Below are 10,013 nucleotides of genomic sequence, written 5' to 3'. Positions count from 1 at the left end.
CCTGTTTACAGAATTACCCCATTTTTCATACTCCCTTTGAGATTTAATGATTGTATTTTGGGGCTCTTTGTGCTGATACATGACCAGCTGAGGGAGTATTCTCCGGTCGTGATGTCTGTGTTACCAAACCCCTTATACTATAAATAAACACACGGACTGCATGCGACTTGGTTCAAATGGCCACAGCAGCCTTTTATTGCCTATTGTTCACAAACTAAGCACCTTAGGGACGCCGTCCAACGGGCGACCCAAAACAACACACATATAACAATAGACAATGCCAATTACATGACCCTCCCGGGGGCAGGCCCAGTCCATAACTACTACTCCCCCTGCCCCTGGCCGCAACACACCGACCCAGAGACGAGGTGCCAATCACCCACGGATTGACACCCCCACACTTTGGCAGAACCCCGTGCCTGCCACATCCCGGAACCGAGAGCCACCATACCGAGACAATGACTCCCGGTCCAGTTACCAGTCACTTCCAACCTCTGGACCAGACCTACCCCCCCCGCCGCTGTGACAAATAGCATCCCAACATCCCAAACCACGTCCCCCAGATGACAACACAAAAAGGGAGGGTGGGCGGGGATCTCTTGGCGTCCGGGAGAAGAAGAGGAGGTAACCCCCTCCTCTCCCAGACTAACCCTTTCCCTACTCCTCCTCTTCCTCCCAAGCTAAACCACCCCTTAATGCCATATTAGGCCTGCCAAGCAAACTGTCCCTATTAACCCCATCACTCCCTAACTCCCCCTTGGTCATGTCGCCCCTCCTCCCCAGGGGATCCATGGCTGTCTTGATATCTTCCATCTTCAGTGGTTCTATTATTTATCAATTATGCTACTATTTTAATTTGAGCACATTTTTCTACGTATTATATCTACCTGTCCTAGTGTCTTTTATGTCCTCTTTATTTCCACTGTTGTTATCACGTCCATCTAGTTTTTAACCCCTTCAGCCCCTAGGCACTTTCCGTTTTTATTTTTTGCTCCCCTTCTTCCGAGAGTTGTAACTTTTTTATTTTTCCGTCAATCTCGCCATATGAGGGCTTGTTTTTTGCGGGACGAGTTGTACTTTTAAATGAAGCCATACGTTTTACCATATAGTGTACTGGAAAACAGCAAAAAAAATTCCAAGTGGGAAAAAACTGCAAAAAAAGTGTGATCGCACAATAGTGTTCGGGATGTTTTATTCACGGTGTTCACTATATGGTAAAACTGATGTGTGGGTGTGATGCCTGAGGTCGGTGCGAGTTTGTAGACACCAAACATGTAAAGGTTTACTTGTATCTAAGGGGTTAAAAAACATTCACAAGCTTGTCCAATAAATGTGGCATATGTTTTGCGCCATTTTCCGAAACCCATAGCGTTCTCATATTTTGGGATCTATGGCTCATTGACGACTTATTTTTTGCGTCTCGACCAAAAAACGTAATTTTGGTGTTTGGAATTTTTTTTGCCACTATGCCGATTACCAATCAGATTAATTGATTTTATATTTTGATAGATCAGGCGTTTCTGAACGCAGCGATACCAAATATGTGTATATATATATATATATATATATATATAATTTTATTTTTTTTTTTATTTTTTTTAACCCTTTAATTTTCAATGGGGTGAAAGAGGGGTGATTTGAACTTTTAGGTTTTTTTATTTTTTAAAACTTTTTTTTTACTTTTTTATTTTTTTATTTTACTAGTCCCCCTAGGGGGCTATAGCGATCAGCAATCCGATCGCTCTGTCCTATCTGCTGATCACAGCTATACAGCTGTAAACAGCAGATATGATCACTTCCTGATTCATTCGGCTTCGGGCCGAGTGAAACTGAGAGTGACTTGTCATAGCTACAGGCGTCATCACATGACCCTGTGCGACCATGGCAACCACCGAAAGTCAGAAAGTCATGTGATCACGCACGTGACTTCCGGTGGGGGCAGCGGTAAGTGAAAATCATGGCCACGTGCATATACATCTCGCTGCCAGACTTTGGCAGCGAGATGTAAGGGGTTAAATGTTGCGAGTGGAAGCGATTCCACTCGTAACATGCAGGCACACAGGTCAGCTGTTGAAAAAAGCTGATATGTACGCAAATCGCCGCATCCTGCCCGCGCCAAGGGGCGGGGCTTAACATCACACGCTCCATGACGGATAGATCCGTCAAGGGTCGTGAAGGGGTTAATTATATTAATACAAAATTATTTTTTTCATCAAATGTATGTCATTTTCCTTATATGATCTACAGTGGTCTTGCGCTAACACAGGGTCCATACTGCCTTTCTACTTAGACCTTTTGTGAGCAAGGTTTAGATCAGTTAGGAGCTAGCCTAGGAGCAGAGAGGTCGTGGTGGTGTTTGCTGCTACTGTCGGCTGCGGTTTGTTACCAGTTGTTTGTTTTTGTACTCTCTCCTTTCCCTTATTTTTCCTTACCTGACTATCCTTGGTTGTTCCTTGTGTAGGTTTTAGGTGTGTATTAGGTATATTTAACCCGTCTGTATTACATTATTGGTGGGGTTTTTGGGATCTCCATCCTGGACTTTGTTGTCAGAGCCAGGACAGGGGTCAGGAATAGGTCAGAGGGACGGACCTCCCTACCTTTAAGGCTACCTCCATGAGTTAGGGTGGGCTCAGGGACCCCAGTCTCATGGTCTGCATAGGGTTTCCTGTGTCTCCTGGCCATCCATTACTCCCCCAACTGTGACACAATAACCAGCCTTACCATTTTCTTTTGGTCATGTCCAGTATGACTCAGGCTGCACGGTGGGCCCATCTTGCGCAGAAGATCGCGGACTAGGTGAGGTGTCTGCGTTCCGAGATTGTGCAGCAGCTGCATTAGTTCATGGGTGGCGGATGTATCTGCACCTGAATCTAAGGTGGCCCTCCCTGATAAGTTTTCAGGGGGGAGGGATAGGTTCAGGGTATTTGAAGGAGCCTGTAACTTGTATTTTAGGCTTCGTCCTCATTCTTCGGGGACTGAGGCCCAGCGTCTGGTGGTCCTCATATCTTCGTTGCTGGGCGATCCTCAATCCTGGACCTTCTCTCTACCGGCGATTCGGAGGCTAAGCGGTCGGTAGATGATTTCTTCGCGGCTGTGGTCCCGGTCTATGGTGAGCCTGATGGCGTGTCCCTGGCAGAATCCCAGCTCCATGTGGTGTGGCCTTTGTCGTCAGGGCCCGGACAGGAGGCAGGGCCAGGTTTGAGGCCCAGACCTCCCCTCCTTTAAAGGTACCTTCGGGTGTGAGTGTGAGGTCAGTGGTCTGCATAGGGTTTCTGTTTCCCCTGGCCATCCATTACACATCTGGCTGTGACATTGTAACTAGTGATGAGCGGGCACTACCATGCTCGGGTGCTCAGTACTCATAACTAGTGATGAGCGGGCACTACCATGCTTGGTTGCTCTGTACTCGTAACTAGTGATGAGCGGGCACTACCATGCTCGGGGGCTCTGTACTCGTAACTAGTGATGAGCGGGCACTACCATGCTTGGTTGCTCTGTACTCATAACTAGTGATGAGCGGGCACTACCATGCTCGGTTGCTCTGTACTTGTAACTGGTAACTAATCCTGACCCAGTTCTCTAGCGATCTCCTCCATCCAGTGTTACTGTCCCTTTAATGCTTCCAATAGCCGCAATTGACTGTGAGGAGCAAGGTTTTTTCTACCATTTGCCAGGGTCACCGACCTCCTGGACTGCGCAATTCCTCTGAGCAATCAATAAGCTGCATTAGTAGGACACCGACTCTGTGCAAATTTAGTTTAACCCATTTAAGTTCCTGAATCCTCCCTTCACATATGGAAGATCAGAGAAATGCCGACATATCCATCCAGGGTGTTTAGGTTGGGGGAGGGGAATAGGCCCATGTCTGACTCTTCTGCTGTCGATGGCTTGAAGACACAAGACATGGGTGACCTGGAAAGTGGATGATGGACAGAGGACTGGACCTGGAAAGTGGATGATGGACAGAGGACTGGACCTGGAAAGTGGATGATGGACAGGGGACTGGACCTGGAAAGTGGATGATGGACAGGGGACTGGATCTGGAAAGTGGATGATGGACAGGGGACTGGATCTGGAAAGTGGATGATGGACAGGGGACTGGACCTGGAAAGTGGATGATGGACAGGGGACTGGATCTGGAAAGTGGATGATGGACAGGGGACTGGATCTGGAAAGTGGATGATGGACAGGGGACTGGACCTGGAAAGTGGATGATGGACAGGGGACTGGACCTGGAAAGTGGATGATGGTCAGGGGACTAGATATGGAAAGTGGATGATGGACAGGGGACTGGATATGAAACGTGGATGATGGACAGTGACTGGACCTGGAAAGTGGATGATGGACAGGGGACAAGATCTGGAAAGTGGATGATGGACAGGGGACTAGATCTGGAAAGTGGATGATGGACAGGGGACTGGATGTGGAAAGTGGATGATGGACAGGGGACTGTACCTGGAATGTGGATGATGGACAGGGGACTAGATCTGGAAAGTGGATGATGGACAGGGGACTGGATGTGGAAAGTGGATGATGGACAGGGGACTGTACCTGGAATGTGGATGATGGACAGGGGACTAGATCTGGAAAGTGGATGATGGACAGGGGACTGGATCTGGAAAGTGGATGATGGACAGGGGACTAGATATGGAAAGTGGATGATGGACAGGGACTGGTCAGGAATATGAAGGATCATCGATGTATCCTGGTCACTTTGTGATATAATAATTTGCCGAGAAGAAAAACACTGAGACCGATTCTTGTTTTAAATTTCTTTATTAGCATTAGGCAGTGAACCAATAATTATAATAATCAATAATAATAATTTAACTGTATTAAAATTGATCAAAAAGGGTTGTTCAGTATTAGAGAAGTATAAGTATTTGGGAATTCCAGGCTCAAGCATTAGAGAAGTATGGCTGACCTCTTCCCTTGTCTATAGGGTATATCTGAATTGCAGATCTGGACCTTTTAGACTATGTGCCCACGCTGCGGAAAATGCACGGATTTTGCCGCGGATTTCTCGCGGGAAAGCCGCGGATTTTCCAGAAATATGCAGCACAGCTACTCCCCAGCCATTTCTATGGCATTTGGGAAATGCTGTGCCCACGCTGCGGATTTTTCCGCAGCGGAAATCGTGCGGATTTTCGTGCGGAAAAATCTGCAGCATGTCAATTATTGTTGCGGATTTTCGTGCGGATTTTGCCTATTCAGTTGAATAAAAATCGCAAAATCCGCAACAAAATCCGCGTCAAATCCACGTCAAATCCGCACAAAATCCGCACCTATGAAAAGATGCGGATTCCGGGGGAAAGCTGCGGATTTTGATGCAGAAAAATCCGCAGATACAGAGTCCCGTGGGCACATAGCCTTAGGCTTTGTTCACACTTTGCGTATTTGGTGCGGATTTTACAACTGGATTAATAAAATTAAATCTGCAGTGTTTATGCGTGGAGAAAAAAAAATCCTCCATATTTCATGCCAGGCCGGCAGATTACCTGCAAGATTTAAGGATCCACAGTGAAATGAATATGTAAAATCCGCTACAGAAATCGGCATGCTGTAAATAAAAAAATAAAAACAGCATAAAAAAAGCCGATTTCCATATGGATTGTGCCCCACACAGACTGGAATGGGGGTGAGAGGAAGATAAACTCACCCACTTTCCTGGGGCGGAAAAATAAGTTGTGTGTAAAATCCACATCAAACCTGCGAGGTGTGAACGCAGCCTAAAAGAGCGGAACTGCCCCAGATTAAATAAATAGACGACAGCGATCTTTCTCCAATACTGATCGCCCCCTTTTGTTGTATGTCTTTGGAGTGTGGGAGGAAACCGGAGACCCCGGAGGAAACCCACGCAAACACGGGGAGAACATACAAACTCCTTGCAGATGTTGTCCGAGGACCCCAGCGCTGCAAAGCACCAGTGTAAATCACCACTGAGCCACCGTGCCGCCCATACTGCCTGCCTGATGCCGCACATGCAATACAATTTACACTCCAGGAATATCGTCCTCACCTCTTAATGACTTTAGGACAAAAACGGAACAAATAAATATGGAAAAAAACCATCTCTACGAGAAAAAGGGTCAAAAATATCGCAGATGGATGATAAACGGTAAAAAACGTGTCTGGTCATTGAGAGGTTAAGGCTCACAATGTACATAATATACAAATATACACTTAACTATTAATTAGGATAAGGCTCAAAATATACATAATATACATAATATACATAATATACATAATATACAATAAACAACTAATTGTCTGTGGTGAACCAGCTCTGTCCGTGTATGAGCGTCCATGTCGTGTGACGTCAGTCTGTGAGCGACCATGTCATATGACGTCAGTCTGTGAGCGTCCATGTCATATGACGTCAGTCTGTGAGCGTCCATGTCGTGTCACGTCAGTCTGATAGCGTCCATGTCATATGACGTCAGTCTGTGAGCGTCCATGTCGTGTCACGTCAGTCTGATAGCGTCCATGTCATGTGACGTCAGTCTGTGAGAGTCCATCTCGTGTGACGTCAGTCTGTGAGCGTCCATGTCGTGTGACATCAGTCTGTGAGCGTCCATGTAGTGTCACGTCAGTCTGTGAGCGTCCATGTCATGTGACATCAGTCTGTGAGCGTCCATGTAGTGTCACGTCAGTCTGTGAGCGTCCATGTCATGTGACATCAGTCTGTGAGCGTCCATGTAGTGTGACGTCAGTCTGTGAGAGTCCATGTCGTGTGACGTCAGTCTGTGAGCGTCCATGTAGTGTGACATCAGTCTGAGCGTCCATGTCGTGTGATGTCAGTCTGTGAGAGTCCATCTCGTGTGACGTCAGTCTGTGAGCGTCCATGTCGTGTGACATCAGTCTGTGAGCGTCCATGTAGTGTGACGTCAGTCTGAGCGTCCATGTAGTGTGACGTCAGTCTATGAGCGTCCATCTCGTGTGACGTCAGTCTGTGAGCGTCCATGTCGTGTGACGTCAGTCTGTGAGTGTCCATGTCATGTGACATCAGTCTGTGAGCGTCCATGTAGTGTGACATCAGTCTGTGAGCGTCCATGTCGTGTGACGTCAGTCTGTGAGCGTCCATGTCATGTGACGTCCGTCTATAAGAGTCCACGTATTATAACATCAGTCTGTGAGCGTCCATGTCGTGTGACGTCAGTCTGTGAGCGTCCATGTCATGTGACGTCCGTCTATAAGAGTCCACGTCATATGACATCAGTCTGTGAGCGTCCATGTCGTGTGACATCAGTATATAAGAGTCCTCGTCGTGTGACGTCCGTCTGTGTTCTGCAATGTTTAAGGTATGTTCACACTGTGTCTTTTTTTTTCCCGCCCCTAAAACCGTCGGGGATGAAGCGCTCGAGCATATTTTTTTGCTTTTTATTAGCGTCTTCCCGTTTTATCCATCGGATTAAAAAGAAGTACAAAAATGCTGATAAAAAGCAAAAAAAACGGGAAAAAGGGATAAAATTTACACTGAAAGATTATCGTGAACAAGCGAGCGTTCGCTCACGACATCTTTGCATGCACACTGGCGATCACTCCATGATCAACCAAGACGCTCGTTTGTAGGGTGAAACGAGATTGTGCAACAAAAAAGCTCTTCATTGTTCGCGGTAGTGCATTGTCCTGTGTAAACAGCAGTCGCATCGGTGAGAACAATGGCGGCCTATGCGCCCTCAGCGATCTATTACCGATCATTCAGGGTGCATTGTCTTAATCTTGGGATATGGTAAGGTTTGTTACACTGAAACTGGTGTAACCCCAACATGCCCCTGTAACGCCTGCCTGGATCAACAGACTCAGGTGGAATGTAATGATGAATCGGGCCCCGCTACAAAAACTCCATATATAATAAGCAACAGAATAAAAAATACGCCCCGATGACGCCTTTTTTACTCGTTTTGTGTTTTTGGCCGAAAAATGGCCGTAAAAAGTTGTCAAAAAAAAATATTGAAAAGCGTTACTCAAAAACGGAAAAAGCGTCGTCAAAGCGCTTTAGGAAATGAACAAAAATGTTCAGACGCCGAAAAAACGCCAGAAATAAGTGATCGTCCTGAAAAACGGATGATCACTTAAGAGAAGACACAATGTGCTCACCCATGTAGTGTGTGCTACGTCTTGTGATCGTTTTGAGGCTTCAGATGGAGACTGTCCCAAGAGCGGTATTTTCATTGACTTGTCCGCCCAATTCGTGGCTTCACTCTCACTAGCGGGAACTGAAAACAGAGAATTTTTATTAGAAGACATGAAAAAATAATGTTATTAGCACCAAAAACCCCTGAACGTGCCCTAAGAATACAGACCCCTCCATACATACCTGCTGGTGTCGTCCTCATTGCTTTGTGAGTGTTATACAAGAATGGAAAGGTCCAGAACCAAATCGAAGCGTCTGTAAGAAAAGATTACTTATATCAAAGCAAGATCATAGATTCAGGGAAGAAAGAAGTGATGGGAGGAGAGAGATGGAGGAGGAACGATGGTACAACCGGGAGAGATGGAGGAGGAACGATGGTACAACCGGGAGAGATGGAGGAGGAACGATCGTACAACCGGGAGAGATGGAGGAGGAACAATCGTACAACCAGGAGAGATGGAGGAGGAACGATCGTACAACTGGGAGAGATGGAGGAGGAACCATCGTACAACTGGAAGAATTGGAGGAGTAACGATGGTACAACTGTGAGAATTGGAGGAGGACCGCTGGTACAACCAGGAGAGATGGAGGAGGAACCATCGTACAACCGAGAGAATTGGAAGAGGAACGCTGGTACAACCGGGAGAGATGGAGGAGGAATCATCGTACAACTGGGAGAAATGGAGGAGGAACGATGGTACAAATGGGAGAAATACACACTACAAAGACATTGTACTTCCCCTGACATGTAACATACAGGACACATGTATATACAGATATACACTACAAAGACATTGTACTGCACCTCACATGTAACATACAGGATATAACCCTAACCCTAGCCTTGCTGAAAAATTTCCAGATCATCACCGATCCTACACCAAATTTCACAGTGGGTGCAAGACACTGTGGCTTGTACACCTCTCCAGTTCTCCGTCTAACCATTAGATGACCAGGTGTTGGACAAAGCTGAAAATTAGACTCATCAGGGAAGATTACCTTACTCTAGAAATTGGGCAGATTAAACTTTGCGAAGGACGTATTAATAAAGCCACATACAAGGTTATCCTGGACAAACAGCTGCTTCCTTCTGCTCAGGCAATGTTCCCCAACTCTGAGGACTAGTTTTTCCAGCAGGACAATGTGCCATGACACACAGCTAGGTCAATCAATGTGTGGATGAAGGACCACCACATCAAAACCCTGTCATGGCCAGCCCAATCTCCAGACCTGAACCCCATTGAAAACCTCTGGAATATAATCAAGAGGAAGATGGATAGTCACAAGCCATCAAACAAAGGATTGCTTAAATTTTTACACCAAGAGTGGTATACGGTCACCCAAAAGCAGCGTGAAAGACTGGTGGAAAGCAGCCAAGACGCATGAAAGCTGTGATTATAAATCATGGTTATTCCACAAAATATTGATTTCTGAACTTTTCCTGAGATAAAAAATTATTAGTATTGTTGTTTCTTAATGATTATCAACTTTTTTGCCAGAGCTGTACAGTATGTGAGGATGGTGGGTGTGTCGCTGTGGTACATACCTTTTAGGAGCCTTTTAGGAGCCTTTTAGGAGCCTTTTAGGCTAGAGTCACACTAGCATATGGCATCCAATGCCTATCATCCGATACGATATGCCAGTGACCGAGGTCATGTGAGTGTGTACACACCCTGTGATAAGGTTTCTGCTGTAGATGAGCTCCCCCACAGGTAGCCTGTAATATGCACAGGACATAATCCATGTGCAGGTTGATGTTTCTTACACACTCACATTGTGACTCTAACCTCACCACGAATCGCCTCCATCTTCGTCCTCTGTGTCCATGTGAATATGCAGATCTGACTGCGTGTGACGTTCTTATGGAACTAGGTCA

The sequence above is a fragment of the Anomaloglossus baeobatrachus genome, chromosome 8, assembly GCF_048569485.1.
Source record: "Anomaloglossus baeobatrachus isolate aAnoBae1 chromosome 8, aAnoBae1.hap1, whole genome shotgun sequence".
Taxonomy (NCBI): domain Eukaryota; kingdom Metazoa; phylum Chordata; class Amphibia; order Anura; family Aromobatidae; genus Anomaloglossus; species Anomaloglossus baeobatrachus.
Note: the sequence above shows the minus strand (reverse complement) of the source record.